The sequence below is a fragment of the Cryptomeria japonica genome, chromosome 5 (genome assembly GCF_030272615.1).
Source record: "Cryptomeria japonica chromosome 5, Sugi_1.0, whole genome shotgun sequence".
NCBI classification, from domain to species: Eukaryota; Viridiplantae; Streptophyta; class Pinopsida; order Cupressales; family Cupressaceae; genus Cryptomeria; species Cryptomeria japonica.
Window position 1 is genome coordinate 849,605,154 of NC_081409.1, and position 25,433 is coordinate 849,630,586.

Below are 25,433 nucleotides of genomic sequence, written 5' to 3' on the forward strand. Positions count from 1 at the left end.
ATGCCAGATGAGAATCTGGTTCAACAAGTAAATGATATTTTTAACAATCATGCACATCAGATGGATGAGGGTATTACTGATCGAGTTGTTTGTTCAATTGAGAATGATTTGGGGGGTATAAACTCGACCCTTCCAATTTCAGCATCTGCTAATCCTTTTGCAGTTTTGGCTTCAACTGAGTTGGGTTTTGAAGATAATCTAATTATACTAGCTTCTCCAAAGTCATGCAAGAGTTTACCAATTGTCCAAACAACTCTGGTTTTTTCACCATCAATGGTTTCTCTTAGGAGAGGTAGGCCTCCAAATAAACTTAAGACTCAAATGGAAATTGATGTTGGAATTCAAAAGACTTTGTCCCTTTCTCCTGCTGGTGGGCAAGGGAGGAGTTTGGTCTCTCTTGGTAGGCCTAAGAAAACATGCCTAACTCCTATAAGTATAAAAAGAAAGAGGAGTAAAAGATCCGTGACTAGTCCTCCTGTGACAAGATCAGGGGTTGTGAAACAAAATTTGCAAGGTTGCTTTGGGGAAAGCAAAAATTCTTCGATTAATGGGAAGAGGGGAGCTTCAGCCTCCCCTCGAGGACAATGAGAATTATTTCTTGGAATGTTAGGGGCTTAAATGCCCCTAACAAGACATGCTTAATTAAGTCCTAGATGGACTTAATTAAGTGTGATATTTTTATGTTGCAAGAAACAAAGTTGTCAAAGGAGTCTGCTGATTTGGTTTTTTCATCTTGGAAAAGGTGGAATTTTCTTTCTTCTCCTTCGTGTGGTGCTTCAGGAGGTTTGGCACTACTTTTGAATAATTATAATATTGAGGTATAGTTAGTGGCATCTGCTACAAATTGGATGTTGACTTAAGTTATAAGCAAGATTTCAAAGGTTAAATTCTGGCTTTTAAACATTTATGCTCTGTCAGGAATTCAAGGGAAGAGTAAGTTACGGAGTGAATTAAAGAGGATTTCTTCTCCCTTAAGACATGGTTCCTTTATTATCTTTGGAGGTTATTTTAATGTTATCACTGATTTAGATGAGAAGAGAGGAGGTGTTTTCCCTAATAAAAGGATTATGGATGACTTTGGGGATTTCATTTCTGATATGAGCCTTTTTTATTGTAAGTATCAGAATGGGGTTTTCACATGGACAAACATGAGAAGGGATTTTTCTCAGATTGCTGAGAGATTAGATTGGTTTTTGTTATCTGAGAATTGGATTGATTCATATTTTGAATTATTTTCCTCTATTCTACCAGTCTTTGGTTCTGATCACTTTCCAATTTCCCTATCAGTTATTGAGGATAGGGCTTCTTTTAAGTATCCATTTAAATTTGAGGCCATGTGGTTTAAGGATTCTTCCTTTTTGCCTCCGCTTATGAAATGGTGGAATTCTGCTCCTTTTTGTTTTGGGTCCCATATGTTTTAGATTGCTAAGAAGTTAAGTTATTTGAAATTGAATATTAGGGAATGGAATATCTCGCATTTTAAGAACATTTTTCAGGAGAAACAAAGGATTCAAGATATGATTGAGTGTCTTAATTATCATGTGATTCAACATGGTATGGTGCCACAAGTTTTTGATGAATTGAAGTCACTAAAATTATAGCTTGAGGAGGTGTTAGCTAGAGAGGAAATCTATTGGAGATAGAAATCTAGAGAGTTATGGCTTTCAGATGGTGACAGGAACACAAAGTTTTTTCATTCTTCAACTAAGATTAAAAGATGTAAGAATAGGATATCTTGTATCCAATGTCAGAATGGGAATTTATTGACAGACCTGGAGGACATTGCTTCAGAGGCAGTTAGGTTTTTTAAGTCATTATTATCTTCGGAAAATGAAAATCTCAACAATGATATTATATCTAACATTCCTCCTTTAGTATCTTTGGAAGATAATAAGATGTTGATGCCTCCCTTTTCCTTATAATAAGTTAAGAGTGTTGTCTTTGCCATGAATCCCAATAAAGCTCCGGGACCAGATGTTTTTACTCCTTTATTTTTTCAGAAATGTTGGGATTTTGTGGGAAATGATGTTCTATTGGCTCTCAAGGAAGCTAAGAGAAATAGGTCTATTTTTAAAGAACTTAATAGTACAATGATTGCAATTATTCCTAAAAAAGAGGATACTAATACTTTTGCTAACTTCCACCCCATTTCTTTATGTAACACTTTGTATAAGATATTTATGAAGGCAATTTCCCTTAGGTTGGAAAAAATTCTACCTAGGATCATTTCATTGGAGCAAGGTGGTTTTGTTCCTAGAAGGGAGACGACAGAGGGTGCAATTGTAGCACACGAGGTGCTGCATTCTATTTCCACCCAAAGAACCCTGGCCATGATACTTAAACTAGACATGATGAAGGCTTATGATAGAGTAGAGTGGGGGGATTTATGTGTTGTTCTTGAGAAGTTAGGTTTTTCCAAGGCCTAGGTCAAATGGATTCGTGCATGTATTTCTTCTGCAAGATTCTCTCTTTTAATTAATGGTTCTCCTTGTGGTTTTTTCACTTCCTCCAGGGGTTTGAGACTGGGAGATCCCCTTTCTCCCTTTTTGTTTATTCTCCTAGCTGAAACCTTTAGTTGGGCTATTAGGGCTACTAAAGTGGGGGGATTTGGAAAGGTATAAGGATTCAGAATATTCCCCAAAGTATTTCTCATTGTCTCTTTGTAGATGATACTCTATTATTTGGACATGCTTCGTTAGTTGAGGCAAAAGTGATTAAAGGAATAATACAAAATTATGCATCATTTTCTAGTCAGAAAGTGAATGGTGATAAATCAAAGATTTTCGTCCTTAATACATCACAACTGGTTCAACATATGTTGCAGTTCTTTTGGGGATTTGAGACTCGAAATCTTCCATGTACTTACCTTGGGATTCCTTTCTTTGTTAAATAGGATAAGATTGGTTTTTGGAATAAGATTATTTTGGTCATTTCTAAAAGAATTCTCTCATTGAATCATAGATGGTTAACTTTGGTGGGTAAAATTGTTCTCATCAAGTCTGTTTTGAATGTTGTTCCCATATATCTCATGTCTGTTTTGAAGTCTCCAAAAGTAGCTATTGTTAGTTTACAAGATACTCATAGAGATTTTCTTTGGAACAATAATAAATATGGCAAGAAGAAACTCCCTTTAGTTGCATGGGATAAGGAATTTTTGCCTAAGGAACTTGGGGGAACAAGAATTCAGAGTCTGGAGAATCAAAATTTAGCCTTAGGTGCTAAGTTGGTTTGGAAATTATATGACAAGCCTAGCTCCTTATGGGTATAGATTATGTTTGCCAAAATATTTAAATAATGGTCTGAGAGAGTATATTTTAAAAGTCTCAAATTTTCCTTCAGGTTCTGCTATTTGGAATTTCCTTTGTAAATGTAGATAAGTTATTTTGCCTCATCTCTCATGGATTGTTCATAATGTTAGAAAGGTCAGATTCTGGGATGAAGTATGGAATGGACACACACCTCTAGTGAATATCAAGGATTGGTCTCCTCTGATCACTATTCTTTCCTCCCTTTGGGGTGTTTTTGTAGCAGATTATTTTGAAATTGTGACTAGTGGACCCCTTAAGCTAGCTAGATGGAAGTCGATTAATTTCTTAGATGTTGATCAATGTATGAAATTAGATTTTGAGAAGATTTTGGGGGATAGAATTGTATTTCTTTCTGATTCTGAGGATGAACTTATTTGGACAATGAATATTTCTAGTAAGTACACTGTTAAAGATGGTTACAACTCTCTTATGGTTGCTAAAGATTTATCATCCTGGCCTTATAAGTTGTTTTGGCATTCGGCTTGTCTTCCTAAACTTGGAGCCTTTTCTTGGTTGGCAGTTCAAGACAGAGTCCTTACAGGTATGAGATTGGACAGGCTTGGTATTACTATTGTTTTCCCTTGTGTCCTTTGTAACAAAAATTTGGAATCTTCTTCACACTTGTTCCTACATTGTGATTATGCTTATGAATGTTGGCAGTGGTTGTTTGAGAAGTTAAATATATCCTTTGTTATTGGTAAGGATCTCATTTCCCATTTTAGATCTTGTCCCTTTATGTTTGCCTCATCTTTTTATTTATGCCTTTGGATCATATCTCCATCTATTGTGATTTGGAATGTTTAGCTAGAGAGAAACAATAGGATATTTAAAAAAACAAGTTCTCTCGTGTATGAGGTTCTATTAATAATTGAGTCTTCAATCTCTGAGATTGCTTTGTCATTTATTTATAAGAATTTGGAAAATCTTACTTCATTTTTGCACTGGGATAGTACAGTTACTAGTGTTTGGAAAATGTTGTCGGTTTTACCCTCTCATGGTTCAAATTTAAAAAAGAATGATGCAATAGGTAAGAGATGCTCTGCTAGATGGAAATCTCCTCTGTAGGGGCACTTTAAACTAAATTTTGATGGGGCCTCTCATGGTAACCCTGGGCCGACTGGGGTAGGAATGGTAATTTATGATCACAATGCAATTTTTATTCGAGCTAAGTGTCATGCTATTGGTTTTAAAACTAACAATTATGCAAAATTTCATGCTTTGTCTTTTGGATTGGATATGGCAATCTCTTTGGGAATTAAGGACTTAATAATTGAAGGTGATTCTGTGGTGATTATTCAATGTGTTATGAAAAAGAAATTGAATTGTTGCAATTTGTAGTATATACTTGATCTCATTTTACAAAAATTAGAATTGTTTGAATCTTTCTTGTTATCCCATTGTTATAGAGAAGTTAATAATTTTGTGGATTATTTGGCAAATTTAGCCATTGATAGCAATGCTAATCAGTGAGAGGTGGATTTTGGGGAAATTCCTTCTAGGGTATGGGAAGGTTTGCAGCAATAGTTATGTGATTTTCTTGAGTAATGTTGATGTAAAATTTTATGATGATAATTATTCCCGCTTTCCCATTTCATTTCAAGTATCCATGTTCATTGTTTGGAGGAGAGTTTGAGCTCATGGTATTTGACACTACTATTTTTCCAAATGTTTTTTGATACTTTCTTTTTTGGCAGGAAGGTTTTTGGCTCATGGGATTTGGCATAGGGCTTTGGAAAATTTTGTCTTCTTCCATTGATAGCAACTGTGGAAACTAATATTATATGTGTTGTGGCTACATTTTGTATGTGGTTTTGGGCGAGGTGTATAAACTGATCTGTTAGATACTATAGGTTTATTTTATGAGTTGTGATTGGAGGTTTTCTTCCCAGGGTTCTTTCCTCTGATATGCTCTTTGAATCTTATGTAAAAAATAAAAAATATTAATAAAAAAGTTTAGTAGAATAATCCACTTTTTTTTTTGACAAAAAAAAAGAAGAAAAATAAATTCGTCCACTAGTGAAAACCTAGCAAACAAGCACCTTGGGCAAGTACCATGGTGAAAATTGGGTAACTAACACCATGTGTAGAGATTTGACTCCTCTTTACTTCAGTACTCTACTTGATCATGCCTTATCCATATCTTCTCTCCCATTCGATAATAGCCTTCCCACCCCCACCATAGCTTGTGGATTGTTTGCATACCCAGCGCACAATGCTTCTCTTGTATACTACACTAGTCTTATCCCTCACTAGGGAATCTCCTTAACCTTAGGAGTGGGTTAGGATAGAAGGCATCTCATGGTCGGAGGAACTATCTTCTAAAATGTCCTGAAAAAATCTTAAAAATCATAAAATGTCTTAAAAAAATCTTAAAAATCATAAAATGTCCTGAAAAAATCTTTAAAATCATAAAATGTCTTGAAAAAATCTTTAAAATCATTAAATGTCTTGAAAAATCTTAAAAATCATAAAATATCCTGAAAAAATCTTAAAAATAATAAAAACTCTTGAAAAAAATCTTAAAAATCATAAAAATTCCTGAAAAAAATCTTAAAAATCATAAAATGTCCTGAAAAAATTCCAAAAATCATAAAAAAGTCCTGAAAAAATCATAAAAATCATAAAATGTCTTGGGAAATATCCTAAAAATTAAAACATTCATAAAAACCCTAAAAATCATAAAAATCCAAAAACATGTAATAAACATTGCGATGACACAAACACTTCAGACAAGCATGCAGCTTTGGAACTTCAATGGACTCAGGACATGACAAGACTTCGATTGAGAAAACATAGCAACATTTGATCAATTTATACACCCAAACCCATTAATTATGAACAAAAATCATTAGGCAGGAAACATATTGTTTGCTTGTTTTCTTATTTTCTTTTGATTGTTTCTAATTTTCTTTTTTGGGTAACATGTCTTTTAGCTTTTCTGAGATGTCTCTGACTAGAGATTTTATCTCTAGGATGTCTTTGACTAGAAAGGAGAGGATGGGGCATGTTCACTTGTTTTCTGCTTGCGAGATGTTCCTTAGGAATATGATGGCACGTCCTAGGACATGATCACTTAAGATCATCGAGGACATATTGGTCTGATACACACTAAGGTATTCCTTTATTGTTTGATATGTTTTCTTTCTCACAATTGGTGTGACTAATTCATATCCAGAAGATTTTTTGCCTTTTTCTATAATAAGCTCGATGATGATACAAGCACTTAAAAAGCACAAGAATTCTCATTGCTTTCATATCCTCTTTCTCATCATTCTTCATAATCATCACTTTTCTCTTCTCATCCTCCTTCTCATCTATCTTTTTCATCATTTATTTCATCATCCACTTCATTCTTCTTATTGCAGTGAGATCAATCAAACACTTTATCTAATTGATGCAATGTCCTTGAATCTTTAATCTCTTTATCAACCAACTTGCTTCTTCCAATCTCCATGCCCCTTGAGTCAATAAATCAATCAATCATTGGTTCACCTTATCTTTTGCTCGTATCAATCCCTATCAGCTTAATTAGCTTATCAACTTGGGTATAATGTTCATTTCTATCAATTGTTCAGTTACATCTTATCAACCATGCATTTCCATCAAAGGTACATCTCAACTTAATCACTCGTGCACTATCAATCATCCAATCTTCTCTCCTACAATCTATAGAGAGACCAATCTCCATTAGTCTATTCAATCAAACTCTTGAGGGGGCATAACCAATCAATCACCATCTTTACCAAGATATCTCTGGGCATATGTCAAGTGATCATTTTCTTTGAAACAACGCGATAGGCTGCATTGTCTGAAAGAGGGGCAAAATGTAAACACATAAAATTTAACATTTTATTCCCAGGTGAATTCATTTCATAATATATAATTATTTCATCTATTATATTTCTATCCATTAATATTATCATATATTTCATTAATATTATTATTATCGTTTATCCATTTAATAATATTAATATTTTCATCATTTATCATTTAATGGTATTATTATTCCATCACCTATATATATTTAATAATAATATCATTTATCCATTTTCATAAACACATGCATAAACATTTGCATCATTCATTTATTATTTCTCCTCTTCCCACTTGAATCCACCTTAAGCACGTGGGATTAAAACTTTCAAACCCTATTCTTACATTTGCACCACAACATGGATTCACCCAGAGAACGCTTATAAAAGAAAAACCCCTCTCCCATTTTGGGGACACAACTTTTGCATTCAAAAAAATCAGTTGCTTGCATCCATTTATTTCATTTTGATATTTTTTCTCAAATATCCATCTTTCATAGCTTCTTGTGCATGTGATTTCTAAGAGAATTTATTATTTGAATACAAGATCTTGATAGTAGGAAGGTAATGGAGTTAATTTATGTTGCATGCATGTGTGTTTTAGAGTAGATATTTTCATTAGCATGTGTGTGTTTTGCAGGTACTTCATTGTTGGATGTTGGAATATTGATTTTTGTATTCAATCCATTTCCTCCATCTACAATCCATATAATCAATTTTCTTAGCATTCCCATTTTCAGCCACAGTATAATGTGTTGTTCACCAAATTTGGTTAACCCAAGTACACCTGCAATTGATCTATGAGAAAGCCAATCTCAATCAATGAAAACACTACAGGGCTTGGACAACATAACATAGGATCCTAATGATCCTCCTGCACTTCAAGTTCTGCTAGACCTGGGGGGGACACCCTTTTTATGCATGAAATCAACTCATTTACTCACCATGATAGCATCAATGAAGGAGATAAACCATTACACAAGCTCAACAAATTAGATAACACATACAGATTGGCTAGATCTTGTACAAATAATGGGTGAAACAGAGCTTTGGAAGTATAGAACACAAACCCCTAAAAATAAAGGAAAATAGATTTTCTTTTAAAATATATATTTGAAACCATCCCCAAATCTGTCAAAGATCAGTGCCTTGTTCATTGGGCAACAGAGTCACACACAGAACTACAAAATGTCAATCACAGCTACAAATTTGTTTTCCTTACAAAATATCCCTGCATTAATACCTAATACTAATGAATTACTCAATCCATTCACAAAATTATCAGATTTGGGACACATTCCATTGTTTATGACTGATTATAGAATTTAAACTCTTCACTGAAGAATGCCTACAAACAACCATACGATCTCCTTGAGATGACAAACTATAAGCCTCCTTGAGGATTCAATTCATAACAATGAAATACATGCACAGAGACAAATATTATGGGAAATTTCCTCATGCCTGACACAAGTAAAACCTGCAACTAGAAAACAATCTGTCCTCCCGCAATGTAACCTCTATACCCTAAAAAGATCTATAGAATTCTACAAATTTGAGTCAAGATCTTCAAAAAATGGAAGCCATGAAAAGTGGAGCACTTCCTCCAAAATTGTGGAACCCTTACAATTGAGATGAATTGGAAATAAGAAGGGGAGGGAAAAATCAGATCTGCATACACACTACCAAGTGTCTCTTTTCTCTAACTGAAATTCTTTATCTTCTTCTTTTCTATGGAAACTGCTCTCAAAATATCCCATATCTGTTAAAATTAACTGCATAACAAAATTCCTCATCTCAAGAGCTTTCTAGTGATATATAATACTTAGTAATTTGGCAAAAAATGGACCTCTGGGCGAATTAATTCTTCATGTGGCTCTGTCATTTAAATTTTTTGAATTTTTAATATAGTTGAAACTATATATTAAACTTGATTTTAAATTTGATTTTTCACCCCTTCTTTGGCCTAACACCCTACCACATGGTAGTCTCTGATTGGCTGATAGGATCCACTGGGCACCATCTAGGATGACACCTCATCACTTTGCCACGTGTCCACCACCAAGCTACTTGCTTGTCACCATGTCATCACCATGTGTCTGCCACCTGTGTGCCACCTTAGCGCCACTAGGACGGGACCTGCCTACTGGACCGCCAACTGGACCTGCCACCTGGCTTTTGTCATTTCGCAATGGCTAACTGGCGAGCATCTTCAGTCTCCAAAATCGCGCGAGCCATTGGATCATCCTGAACATGCAAGGTCTTTAACTCCTTTCACTGAGCCTGGGTTTTTTGCCATTTTGCAGCCCTTAACTAGTTTGCATCTCTCCTTCATGAAGTTGCGACAATCGTTGATCCTCTCCGAACTTGCTCACCTATTAAGTTTGGCTTTCGGCACATGCTTTTCGCTATTTCATGAAGGATATTCTTCAAGCATCTTCCCTTCATGAATCCACCCGGGTCGTCGATCTTCGGCAACCTGCTCACTTGTTAATCCACTTGCCTTGAGATCCGTGCCTACGTGGGGTCCACCTGGTCACCGCTCAATCAACCTCCTCAGTTGCCTTGGGATCTATGCCCATGCGCATGGGGTCTACCTTGGGTACCCATAGCACCTTGTGTCAAAAGCCCTTAAGGCTTTGACACTATGAATGGGTGTAACTTTACTTATAAATACCACAAAAGTGCATCTGTTGGTATTTTGGTATGGTTTTGTCATTGATGTCAACACCTACTAAATACACCTACTTTGGAGATCCAACAACATTCACCGACAAGCAGTAATCTGTGCAACAGTTACTGGTATATGATTCACCGGTAGGATATATTGTTCACTGGTACCTGGAATGACATGGAAGACACTTGGTAATGTCAAAGACATCGTGTGGACACTTTATTTTTAAGTAATAATCATTGGTATATTCATATTTGAATATTTTTTCTTTTACCGACAAATAGGTCCAGGTTATCTAGGGTTACACTGGCAGGTTTATCTTTTCCAGATCAGCAAGGCACATTATGGAGATGATTTATTATTATTGTAAATGCATTAAGCCGACATGTTTTATCGGTTATTGCATCGTATATTATATTATTTGTAAAATGTTTTTATTGTAATATCTTGTAGAGCCGACCTACTAAAATTGGTCTTAGGGTATGGTATAAATGTAAGATCTTATTTGTACAGATCAAGTGTGAAATGAGAAAAAGATTTAAGTGAAGGTATATGTGAGATCAAGTAGAGGCATACACGAAGACATCATTTGAAGGTGAAGTTAGGTTTTTGTAGAAGCATATCAGCATTACACCAGTACTAAATCCAGCATATGAAGATGCTATTTTGTGCAGTACATTCTTATTGGATTTAACCATCCAACTGTAGTCAGTGTGACTCCCATTTGTGATTGAGCAGTGAGCTCTAGGCTATTGGCCTTTCTGCATGTGCAGAGCCCTTTTGTACACTTACTATCTATAGTAGTATCATCTGATTGTGGGTAAGGTTTCCCACCATGGTTTTTCCCCTTACAGGGTTTCCATGTACAAATATTGGTGTCATGTGTTGTGGATGACTTTATGTTTATTTTTCATGCATTAATCCTTACCGGTATAGTGATTTACTATTAACACTGTCTACTGGCATACTTAACTGGTTTACCGGCATTAAGCATTAAGTTGGTTAATTAGTTTTTGGTTTGAATTTATTAGACAACTAATTCACCCCCCCCTTCTCTCAGTTGTCTCCGGGACCTAATAGCATCGCCCAACCAATGTGGGACTAAAGCTTATGCATGGGGCTACATGTTTTAAGCTTTTCCCCCTGAGTTTTAATGGAGCTTTCTTGAACATTTTTTGATACGTTTTCACCAAACACTATGCAAGGAGGACATTGGCAAAGTCACGTGAGTTTTCAGATTTACACTTGCTGAAGATTTAATGGATGCTCCTCCTTCATTTATGCAGGGCTGCCATTATTGCATTTGCTTGAAATTTCATTTTGTGCCTTCTTTATATTTTGGTTATAGAACTTATGTGACATAACAACCATGATGATTGAAACAAGGCCATAGATTCTTCATCTTCCCTAGCTCTATGAGAATTGGTGGAACAATCTCAAAAAGTTCTGAAACCAGCTTGAACAAGGGATCATCAGGCATGTGCTTTAATGCAAATTCCCTTTGACATGTATATCTTCGATCAATTTTATGTAGGACTTCATGACCAAAACTAAGAGTGACCTATCCACCTTTTAATGTCTTCCAAACATACTCCTTAAGCTGATCATGACTAACATTTGTACTAATTTTTGCAACAACAGATTTAATCCAGTGCAAGACTTCCTAATTTGCTAAACCATGGAGAAGCCCTGCTAGGCCATTCATACTAGCTGCAAATGCAAGATATTGATCTGCCAGTGAACTCCCAACCAGAAGAACTGTATGAGTAGTTACATTCCCTCCTTCGTGGTCAATGTTTTCCCAATTCTTTGTCTTTGGGATTCTTTTTTTTTAAATGCCTTTTGGAACTCGCTTGGGACCTGTCAATGGCCTTTGAAATAAAAGTTACAAATCTTGCTGCATCACCTTTGATTTCAGGCCATTTACCACGCATTTTGCATTTGGTTCAGTCTGAAAACCCCCACATAGAGGAGTCACTAGTTTTGATTTGCCAAATTTGCATTTTCTTTACACTTTGTTGGTGTTCCTCAAAACCACATAGAGGGGGATGATAGAAAGATCATGAATTTTGGCTTGAAACCTGCCAAAAGATTTGGTTGAAGTTTATATCGCCCCTTTTCAACCATTGTGTACCATAGTAGGGAGGAGAGGATTTCTTGGTTTGGAGACTATCATAGCCCACGTATCATAGCCCACGTAATATACTGGCTTTGTCGACACTGCAGACCTGATGAAGTCAATGTTCTGGCAACACATGATGCCTTTCTCAAAAATACCAAATGACCTCCGTAGACCCTCAAATTTGAAACATAGGCACCTTGAAGTAAATACTAAATATTTGGATTCTCAGTTTGACCAAAAGTCTGACTAGGTGCAAATGGCGCGCTCATGAAAATGGCTACTTTAATTGATATAGCAAGGAAAGTATGGATAACTAAAAAAGATGGCTCAATAGACCCTTTTGAAAACTGATCAAACGGATTGGCAGGGGCTTGAAATTTGAAGCATGACTCATCACTTATACCAACAATATCCTGGAACAAACATTCTGACATAACACTTAGTGAAGCAACTTTTACACTTATGCGAAACAGGGCTCCGACTAGGCGCTGAAATAGGGACTTGTCAAAACATTCAAACTACAAACAGTTTGAGCTTGGTAAACTGAGCAAATGGATTCATGAAGACTTGAAAATTTACATACTAACTCACATTTATGCATAGAATTAAATACATTTTGAAATTATTCATGACAATCAATACGGGAAAAGATATAAACACCCGAAGTAGGCTACTCAATAAAATCTACATTTGTGCCTAAAATGCACTTTCAGCTCACCCCTCGAAATGGGTACCTGGTAAACTTATCCAAATTGAATTTTGAAAGCTGCACATCACTAAATAGGCCAAATTAAAGGTGTAGGACATGTTTCTCGAGCCTTACCCTTTGAAAATCAACCGGCTCCATTTTACCCCCTCTCTAACTAGGCCATTCAAATTGACTTATTTGGAAATGCAAAGCAAAAATTTGAATTGGGCCTCAAAACTTGACTCAATTTTAATGAGTCCCAACATAATGAAGCACCCCCTTTCACCCATTCTTATAACAATATGAACCAAGGCCAATATTATGGAGGTCAATATCAAACAAACCTGGGATTTAATGCTTTAGGTGGATTTGTGAATGATGGTATGATGAAAGAATAAGTATCCGGTAGATTACTGAGAGGGGGGGGGTTGAATCAGTAAATAGAAAAATTGATACAAACTTTCCAATCTCAATCACACAAAGTAAATTTATCAAATGAAATACCACTGTAAATACTCATAATAAAACCTAGTTAACTATTACAACAATTTAACGGTAAACAACATTAAACTTGTAAACATCCAAATTCTTTATCATATGTCAACATATTCCATTTCTCAAAGATTTTGGTTATCATGCCTTATTAGAATAGTTAAGTAGTTAATCAAATCAATCATAAGATCATCACCACAAAAGCATTCACCACATGACACAAGTATTTTTGACATGGAAACCCAAATAGGTAAAAACCACAGTGAGATGGGACTCACAAGAAAATATCTGAACTCTTTTGAAGTTCACCCTATTAGGAGCCAAGCCTATTAAATCTTTTACAAAAGTCCTGTTAAGAACTGATCCTGTTAGGAATCACCTGGTTAAGGGATTCACTACAAATGCCTTGTTAGAAGCAAATAACCTATAAGGAGTAACCTCAGTAGAGGATTTGAAAATCCAATCTAATGGATCACCTTGTTTTATGAATTAATAAGTAACCAAGCTTGTTAGAGCTTACCCGGTTAGGGGATTTCAATTCTGCTGTATGTAATGCCCCACCAAGAAACCTCGAAGGGATAAAGCTAAAACACTAGAATAGAATGCAATTTTTTTTTTAAAGAGTTTTAAATACAACATAATGATATAATGAGTTATCATAAGCTCATATCACACAGTGGAATACTTAACTAACACCTAAAGGGTTTCCCAACGTGATTACTTGATTCAATGCTTAACTCAACCCACACTAATTAACCCAGTTAAATTGATTCACTTAATTACCGGTTATTACTTTAAACAAGGATATAATTCATTCGGTAAATTAAAATTATAGATAACAAGATGAGTTCATCCATTACGGTTGAAAATATAGATAACATGATGAATTCATCCATTAAGGTTAAAAATATAGCTAGCATGATGAAGTTCACCCATTAAGGTTAACATATAGATAACATGATGAAGTTCATCCATTAAAGTTAAAATATAGATAACATGATGAGTTCATCCATTAAGGTTATAAATATAGATAACTTGATGAGTTCATCCATTAAGGTTAAAAATATAGATAACGTGATGAAGTTTGTCCATTAAAGGTAAAATATAGATAACATGATGAGTTCATCCATTAAGGTTAGAAATATAGATAAATTGAAGAATTCATCCATTAAGGATTAAAAATATAGATAACATGATGAAGTTCATCCAATAAAGTTTAAATATAGATAACATGATGAGTTCATCCATTAAGGTTAGAAATATAGATAACTTGATGAGTTCATCCATTATAATTTTAACCATACATATCGCCCAAACTTTGATTAAAACATAAGTCATGCATCTAATTTCATTACGTACTTTAATTTCATTATAAGATAACGAATTCTTTCCAAGCATACTTTAATTGCATTATCAACAAATGAATATATTCCATTATTCAAATTTACATTCTTCATGATCCAAATTACTAGATTAATAAGATGACTACATACATGCATTTACGATTAACTTCATCTAATCCACATTACACATTTTAACATAATGCCATCCATACATGATAAATTAGAGAGGAAATAGAATAACATAAACACCACATAACACCAAAATGATATCAGAGTTCACCCCTAGTGGGCTACATCTCCGGGTCTACTCAACTGCAAGACCCCTTTGATAAATAATAGAGTGAACAATACATAAGGTTCACATCATTTACATCCTACCATCAAGGCGTACTTAGACCAATAATATGTATGACCACATCGGTCAATAAATACAAGAATGATTCTTGAATAGGAAAAGGATCCAACTGAACATAATTGATGAATACTAAGAAGAGGGGGTGAATTAGTATACCAAAAAATACTGAACTCAAACTTTTAAACAGTTTAGCAGATAACTGGTATAATAGTTTTACTAATAAACTAGTTAAGATAAATGCAAACCAAATAGCAAATAAAGAATTCACCCACAAAAGCACAATCACCATAACACAAGATATTTTGACATGGAAACCCAAATGGGAAAAACCATGGTGAGTAGAAACTCACAAGTAACTATCTGCAGAATAGAAACTAGACCAATTAAGGTCTTACAATATTCTTCAGCAGAACAAATCCTGTTAGGAATCTAGATCTCTGTTAGGAGATAAGTCCTGTTAAAGACTACCTTGCTAAAGGATTTCAGATCCACAGTTGTGAACCACCTTGTTAGAGGATTTACAAAGGCTTTGCTAGGCCTACCCGGTTAAGGGTTTCAGACTTGTCCAAGATGTGAGTAATCAACAAGTGAGTGATCTAGATAAAAGCATAGTATGCTTGGTTAGATCCTTGATAGCTTATTGTTAATCTATTTCAACATTACTTCAGTCTTCAATATATCCATACTCTAACTCTTCACACAGACCTAATCTTCTCTGCAATGATCACACATAACCTTCTCATACATCATACATCTCTCATCCATACAAACCCTTGACATGATGTCCTTATAAAGGAAACTGATTTCATGTCAGTCCAATAGGATTAAACTACAAGTTCCTAGGTTCAGTGCATCTAGACACATTTGGTAACATGGCACAAAATCACCGCCAAAGTGTCGGTGGATGATAACTCATCACAGAAATATCGGTTGGTAACTCATCATAGAGTAATATTGGTTCATACAATATATCGATTACTGGTTGTCAAAAATGAACACTGGAAAATGTTTAACTACTGCTTTCTTCATTTGAACCGCTTGAGATCCTCGAACTGCTTGAGGTCTTCATACTACTTGGGTTCTCCATACCGCTTGAGGTCTTCAATCAATTTGTGACCGGTTAACATCTTCTGCAAAACACCAATACTCTAGAGACTATAGTACATAATACCAGTTGGAACATTTATCGGTTGAGCATAACTCATTCATTAAGAAAGTGTGTGTCCATCCATGACAATCAAAACATCATCAAAATGCCAACAATAATAAGAAACAAATACAAAAATCAACTAGTGCATCTGTGAAATTAAGTCTTCACAACCCATCATAAGAAACCCATGGTCTAACATGAATATCACATTCTCACAAGGGCAAAAACATCAGGACATGACTAGATACAACACCAACATATGAAAACAGTAACTACTCGAGATCAAGGACATAAATAGGTACGCAAATCAACATGCGACAATATTCAACATTCACCATCAAGGACTTGCCATTTCTTAAGAAAATGCGAATATAGAAAATTAAACATGCATAGGCATAAATCGGAAAAGACAATCTTCTTCCATATTGTTTACACACAACAATCGATCCAATTTTCTAATTGGTCTAATTTAATTTCTATCTATCTACCTTGTCTAAAAACATGAAATCTATGGTTTACCAACTCACTATAGCTTATTTGCATCATATAATAACATAAATACATCATCATGAGTTTCCAAACCAAATACACATTAAAATGATTATATTATATATGTGGAATACACAATGATATAAAATCAAATATTCATTAATCAACTAAGATAATATGGCATTTATTCTTCAAAATAAAACATCATTCTAGTATTTGTTCGAAAACAATAATCTTATTTCATCTTTTGCAACATAGATATATACTTTCCAAAAATGAAAATATACATTTTAAAGGAAATAAAATCGATGATCATTTTCCAAATCTAATGATACTTCCTTGCATTTATATACCAAAATACAAATTTAATATTAATTAATATATATATATATATATATATATATATTAATCCACAATTAATAAAATATATACTTAATTAATAATTAATAACAAAATTGTCTTTTTACTATGGGGGCTTTCTTCCTCGTTCTAATCTTTTGGACAATGGGTGATGTGGGGAATTACTGTTTGAAATGAGAATGGGTTTAATATGTGATAGATTGGGGGATACTTTGAAATCATTTGAAAACTTACTAGATTGGGTTTCACCTCAGTTTGTCGATAAGGCTTTTGTTTTGCTTATGGCATTATATTCGTTGCTCTCTCTTTTTTTTTTGGTTCTAGCACCTCCAAGGTTGGAATTCCCCTTCCAAATTGTCCCTCCTTTGAGAGAGGATAGGGAACCTCCTTATGAGAGCTCAAGCTCTTGGTTTTTGACTTGATTACACTATGCAGGTATCTTTTTGGTTCATATCTTTTTTGATGTAGGATTATATCTTATGAGTTGTTTCAATTTTTTTGCGATCTTGAGAGGTTTTGATGTGGCCTGGTTATTCTCTATGAGGTTGCTTCTACAATTTCAACTTCTGTGGTATCTTGGCCTGATGGGACTATGTGGTTATCTCCAATATTTTGATGGCATCTGGACACATGATATGTACATCTCTTAAGCTATGTAATGGGTGGCTGATTTTAGACTAATCTTGTAAATGAGATATTTGGGTTATTTTAATTTTTGCTTTTTCAGGCCGCAACCAGAGGTTTTCTTTCGGGTTCTTTCCTACCAGTATGCCCTTTGAACCCATTGTAAACAAAAATTGAATATATTAATAAAAAATAGTTTAGTGGCATGTCCACTTTTATTGAAAAAAATAAAATAATTAATAATAAAAAAAAATATACTATTAAAAATTTTTAAATAAAAAAATATTAAAGAGTTTTAAGAAGCCAAAATTTATAGCCCGCTTCCCATCACAAAAGTGGTGGATGCCCATTCCGCAGCCACTGCAGCCACACTGTAGACGCAAGTCCCCGTGGCCACATAATGGATGCAGGCTTCCATGGCCACACTATGGTCGCAGGTCCTTGCGGCCACATTGTGGTCATAGGCCTCTACAGCCACACTGTGGCCGTAGAGCTCTGCGGCCACCAGTGTGGTCGCTGAGCTTTGCGACCACTAGTGTGGTTGCAGACAAGGCTATGAACCCATGAGGAGGAGGGGGCGCGAGTTGAGCCTCGGATCCTCCGCCCTCCAACCCTAAATCCACCCAATAAAAAAAATTTAAATTTCATTTTATATTCTATATAAACAAAAATAAATAAAACCCCAGTCTCTATTTAATTCACAAACTCACACAGAGACTAAAATAATCTCCATAATGTCCATGGTTAACATAAATTTATAATTTCTAGAATAACCAGACCCAAAAAAGGGATAATTTTCCAAACAACACCATATTTGGCAACCAAGATTGATTTACAACCATTTATCCAATCCATTCACCCAATCTTGCCCAAAAAAAATTCATTTCCCCAAATTAAAACTTACATCTAAGAACATTCATGGAGTTTGAACAAAGTTTATGAGAACAACCAACATATTAAACTAGACGTTTGGTAAGAGATCAAGGAGGGTTTGAGTTTGTGATTTCATTACAACTCATCCATTTCCCACACAAAGTAAGAGATTGTCTACAAACACAACCAGTTTTCTTTCCAAAAACCATACAATCCCAATAAAACAAGAAATCAAAGAGATGAACCAGAATCCTAACTCATTTTGCATTCCTAGCAAGATCTAATGAAGAGCCCAACTTGTAGCTCAAGAAATCCTTCTTCCCCAAAAATGCCCAAATCTTCTCCAAAAATCGTTCTCCAAAATATTTTTCAAAAAAAAAGCTCTCGAAAAAAATATCCACCCAAAAAAAATTTCAAACCTAGGTTAAATGGAGGAATGTTTGACCTAATTTCTTATTTTTGAATTTAAAGTACTATCTTTCAATTAAAATCCAAAAATCATTCTTTTCAACAAATTAAATATACTAAATTTGCTTTTCTAATAAAATTTCATTTTCTCTCTTAATTGAAATTAACCTTTTTATTTCCAAAGTTCCAAATAGGTTAAATTATTTCTATTTCGAATAAATTAAATATTTTCTTTCAAAAAGCGTAAACTGGATAAATTCATCATTTAAAATAACCATTAAATTCTACTTGCTACAAACATGAATAGAGCAATTTTTAATTAATGATTAATCGCATAAAAGAAACCTATTTAATTTAGTTTCTTAATTAAAATTCATAAATATACATTAAATTAAATTAAATACTTAGGATTAAATACTCAATTTTACCACACGCAAAGCACGCAACCCAAGAAAACCAACCAAATACATGACCCACAAACCCAAACAAAAGGGAAAACAACTGACGAATGACAATGCTCACTTGAGCATGACTAGGATAAAATGAGGGTTTTATGACCACCTAATTCCAAACTCTAAGGACCAAAGCGGTACACTCAAACCTGCGAATCTAGGTGAAGACGAACCTCACACGTAGGCAGTATTGTACTTGCAATCTCCTACAACCATGAGTCACACAAGCATACATATATATATTTAATGAAAGTGTTATCCCAAGATTAATAACATGAATCAGGAGAACAAATAAACTTATATAAGAATCGATGCAAAAGCACATTAACAGGTATGCACAATAATCATAATATCTGACTACAACATTACATAATAGTAAATCAACCATCCAAGAGTGCCACATAGAAAAGTCAACCAAGGTCAAACTAGTTTTACAAAGCTGACTAGGGTAGAGGCACTACATCCTCCCCCCTAGGCTCTGACTTACTCCTGGAAGTCATAAGGCTAGACGGAAAACATGCAGCATGCATTAGCCATGAAACTCATTTAACAAATATCAATTTGCACATATGAATATTTTCACAAATAATTGAAACATTATTGCTAAATCCTCTACGAATGTCATTATCCATTGACAATATACATCTAAATCCATACATTTCTTATAATATTCTAGGAATTATCTATAATCATAGCAGAGAAACAAACATTTTCTTCCTTTCATCACACCAAATTAAAGCATAAAAAGAGGTAAACAACAATAACCATACTCATCTACCAATATGACAAGAAAACATGCCATCATGATCAATTTCCTTTACCAATCCATCTTTTCCATAAAACTTTCTCGCATAGAACTAGCTTCAAATTTTAAATTCTACAACAATGTTAGCTTTCATGAAATAAGAGCAACATATAGAACACAATTGTTTACACTTGCCAACATATAAAAACCTTTCCAATGACTGTGTCCCATAACATAGTGACAAGATAACACAATTTACTCCATGATTACACATAATAACCATCCACATAACTGGAATGCACAACTCAAAAGGCCACATGTGAGCATGTCTAATGCTCGGTCATAGATAATATGCACAATCAACATCTCTATGCCTAATATCAGAACAAAATAACATGATCATAAATATCCAACATCTCACTCAAGGGCTTGATGGTGCTAGGGCACACCATAGCGGTGCTACCTTCCATACAAGACCCTCATTGACATCCCTTGTTGGGTAAGGTGGTCAACCTCCAAGAGATAGTCACCACACATAGGTAGGTAGTGGATCCTAGTTGTATCACAACCTAACATACCCCCATCCTCAAGGTTCCCTATGTCTACTTCCTCATATACACTCAACCAAGACCATCTCCTATGTTCTTGGAGAGGAATTCACATTTCCACACAAGACCAGCATACGAAAACAATAAGGATAAACCAGTCTAGCCACCAAAGTACAAAAGAATAAAGATAATAATCATCAATTCCAACAGTAAGGCAAGAAAATAATCCAAAATTGCAACACCAAATCAAGTAAGCAAAAGATCGCAAGATCGTGGCTAAACTTTCTCAGTCAAAATAAAAAAAATTGTTGGTCCACAAGGAAATAAATAAGAATATCATAATTGCACATAACATCACTATGTGACTAGCATCTAGCCACCAACGAGGAAGGAACCGCAATAGCTCATCATGTGGTGCGGCCTAGTCACACATCCGCATGGCATGGCAATGTGCACCTTGACATCACCCCGCATCACGTCGTCACGCAGCATGGATCTACCCTAAACTAGTCGGTAGGCCACATGGTAATGTCTACTACATCCCACATCATGTATCAGCATGGCATGGCAATACTCCAAGAGGAAAAGGCACGCAATGGACATACCTTGCATGGCAATGTACCTTGTGAAAAAGGGCATGCACAGGTCACACCCCGCATAGCGACGTACCTCTCAGGATACTCACTAGAAGCCAAAGGTATACATGGCTAAGGTCCACCCATATGTCTACCAATGCTTGCCAATTGGTAGCTCATGTGGATATAACATACCTTTCATGAAGACAGGGCAAAAGATCCTCCAAGATGCACCATCACTATGCTCAAGAACTGCCATCAATATGCTCAAATAAAGGAGAGGAATAGGCTGGGACACATAAACCTTATAAATTGGTTCATCAAAAGGGAAAGTATTGAGTACACCTTTAATACAGTTTCATTATATAACTATATTTTTCCTCAAGATAGAGAAGCTAAAGTTGCTTCGTGCCGACATTAATCATATGCCGAACCATACTATTCAAGGAATGGTGATTTCTAATACTACCCTTTCACATACTGACTTATCAATAAACCATGGGTTGGCACTCAGTAAGGTAACAAGTGTGCAACAACACATAAATAGTATGGTATTCGCATACCCATAAGTAAACATATTCTCCATGGTTGATTATTTCACCATCCCATGGGCACATATAGCAAGCACAGGTTTCTTACAATACACAATGAAAGCGCCAATATTGGTTTAATCACATTTACGGGGAGTACTTTTCAATACACTATCATCTACTCAAGGAAGGTTTTAATAATGCTTTCCACATGAATAACTAAATAAAATTTATTTTAGATACAATTACTGAAATTCTTTACAATTCAAAATTAGATAAGGAAATAATGCCACTCATATATCTTTCACTAATTCTACTAAGCATTCATAACTACATTACTAACTATGCAAATTTATTTCCAAAGCGTAAGACTTTCATCTTTCAATATGAAGCCAAAATGCAAAAAAAAATCTAATTTCACATGTGTTATAAACATTCTATTTAAATTAATGCATCCTTTAGTAGCATTTCTAAAATCCTAATACTCTAGGCAAAGAGAAGGGAAAGAGAGTTTGATAACAAAACTATTTCATACATAGACACAAGATCAACAAGCTCACACTACATGCTAAAATTTCTCACTATAAGTCTATCATTTTAATTGAACAGTTTTTATTTCACTACCATTTTTAGAAGAATGCCAATAGGCCTAATCATGACATTTCCAAATATTATGGTTGCAACAGAATGTTCTAGTTTTCCAAACAACGGAGATCAAGATAGGCCATTTTTTTGATAATGCAAGACCTCATGTGAACACTCACTACTCTTGGTTCAAAACAAAGCATATCATAATCTACGACCTTTTATCAAAAATTCAAGGTACGATAAGAAGGTAAAAGAGGAACTATCAACTAAATAATACATAATTATGCATGTACATCAAACAAGCCTTTAATTTGCACTTTCTAATCATAATAAGTCAATTATATATATGTCCAAAAGCAAGTTCAATGTAGCATTGTTAAAATAGGTCCTCAATCAAATCGGTATAATGAAACACATTAGTACACTCTCTTAGCTACTATTACATGTTCCCTTTTTATACTTATTTTAAAAACAAAGCAGTTTCACATAACAACTATTCGCATACTAATGCACATTACTTAAGATAGAATTTAATTATGTTACTCCTACAATACACATGGAGAATTCTTTATTTTAAATGTACAATTTTCTCCCAATAATCAAAATGAACTTTTAAACCCATAGCCCTCTTATATTATCTAGAAGCACAAAAGCATCATTAGGCTCACATAAGGGTTCAAGAAGTCACAACCTTTCCCTCGCGATAAGAAAAGTCACATAAAATATAATTACACATATCACAAACATTTTAACTTCTGGAGAGAAAGAGGAGGAAGGGTGATAATAATTCCATTTGCTACAAAATAAGCATTCAATATCTACCATACTAGTCCTTCAAGTGGACAACAGTAAGCTAGATCATAATCTTAAAACAAGCACATTTTGTACTTTCAGATTCCAGACAAGCACTAACCAATCCAAATGGACTAGTCTAAAGAGTACAACAATCAATAAGGAAGGTACATACGACTCTCTTTCAGAATATGGGTAATCATAGACCAAAATATCAATAAGAAAACAAAGAAAATATAATCACTCAAAAGAACCAACATCAAGAAGGTGAAAACAAGGTGTGAACACACACGTTACACACAATTAAGGTCTGCTCAAAAGAATAGAGCATGAATACTTAAGATCTTCAAGATCCTATGCCTCAATTACACACATACAAAAGGAGGACAAGTATACAACATAAGGTCGATACACCTCACACCAAATAAGGGCACAAGCAACACCAGAGATCCTAGTGTTTGCAACATGGGCTCTGATACCAAATGTAATGCCCCGCCAGGAAACTCCGAAGGGATAAAGCTAAAACACTAGAATAGAATGCAAATATTTTTTTTAAGAGTTAACACAACATAATGATACAATGAGTTATCATAAGCTCAGATCACACAATGAAATACTTAACTAACACCTAAAGGGTTTCCCAATGTGATTACTTGATTTGACACTTAACTCAACCCATGCTAATTAACCCAATTAAGCTAATTTACTTAATTACCAGTTATTACTTTAAACAAGGATATAATTTGTTCGGTAAATTAAAATTATAGATAATAGGATGAGTTCATCCATTACGGTTGAAAATATAGATAACATGATGAGTTCATCCATTAAGGTTAAAAATATAGCTAACATGATGAAGCTCACCCATTAAGGTTAAAATATAGATAACATGATGAAGTTCATCCACTAAAGTTAAAATATAGATAACATGATGAGTGCATCCATTAAGGTTATAAATATAGATAACTTGATGAGTTCATCCATTAAGGTTAAAAATATAGATAATGTGATGAAGTTCATCCATTAAAGTTAAAATATAGATAATATGATGCATACATCCATTAAGGTTAGAAATATAGATAATTCATCCATTAAGGATTAAAAATATAGATAACATGATGAAATTCATTCATTAAAGTTTAAATATAGATAACATGATGAGTTCATCCATTAAGGTTAGAAATATAGATATCTTGATGAGTTCATCCATTACAATTTTAAACATACATTTCGCCCAAACTTTCATTAAAACATAAGTCCTGCATCTAATTTCATTACATACTTTAATTTCATTATAAGATAACGAATGCTTTCCAAGCATACTTTAATTGCATTATCAACAATTGAATACATTCCATTAATCAAATTTACATTCTTCATGATCCAAATTACTATATTAATAAGATGGCTACATACATGCATTTACAATTAAATTCATCTAATCCACATTACACATTTTAACATAATGCCATCCATACATGCTAAATTAGAGAGGAAACAAAATAACATAAACACCACATAACACCAAAATGATATCGGAGTTCACCCCTAGTGGGTGACATCTTTGGGTCTTTTCAACTGCAAGACCCCTCTGATAAAATAATAGGGTGGAGAATACATAAGGTTCACATCATTTACATCATGCCATCAAGGCATACTTAAACCAATAGTACATACGACCACATCGGTCATTAAATACAAGAATGATCCCTGAACAGTCAAAGGATCCAACTAAACATAATAAGAAACAAATACAAAATCAATTGGCGCATCTGAGAAATTAAGTCTTCGCAACCCATCATAAGCAACCCATGGTGTTGATAGAAATTGTCATTGATGTCAAGATAATTTCCACTGTACATACTTGTAGTTAATATTACTAATATACAAATGATAAATGGTCACACAGTAATTATTGGATGAATATACTACATATCTACACTATGTACCTAGAACAGTCAGGCAAAATTATTGCAGACCGAATTTCAAAGATACCTACTCTACAGTATGATAGACAGAGGCGGCATAACACAGATTGTGTTTGAGGAATGTTTTTTGAAGGCATAAAGGAATATAGGCTGATATGAACATCCTTGCAGTCATTCACGTTGAAGACACCCAACTATCGGTGCCATGATGGAAACCCGATCACCATGGTCAAATTGGTGACATCGAATAGCTAGAAAATTAAAATATATAGTGATTATGAAAGCAATGATATGAATAAATAGTGGACTATCACTTGGATAGAGGTTAGTAAAAATTAGTGCATAAAAGAGATGATCAAAAGAAATTAATTCAAATCCCGTAAAATACAATTTCATGTTGGAAGATGGCATATGTCTCTGGAGGCCTCCATGGAAAGACATAATATATCCCGATGGTTCTTAAAAATTGTGGCTTCTTTCGGGTATACACACATGTTGTTGATAATATTAATAGTGCAGTGTAATGTAAGCACTTTGATGTGGAAGTTGTAGTTCATGGTTAATCTTTTTTAAACAA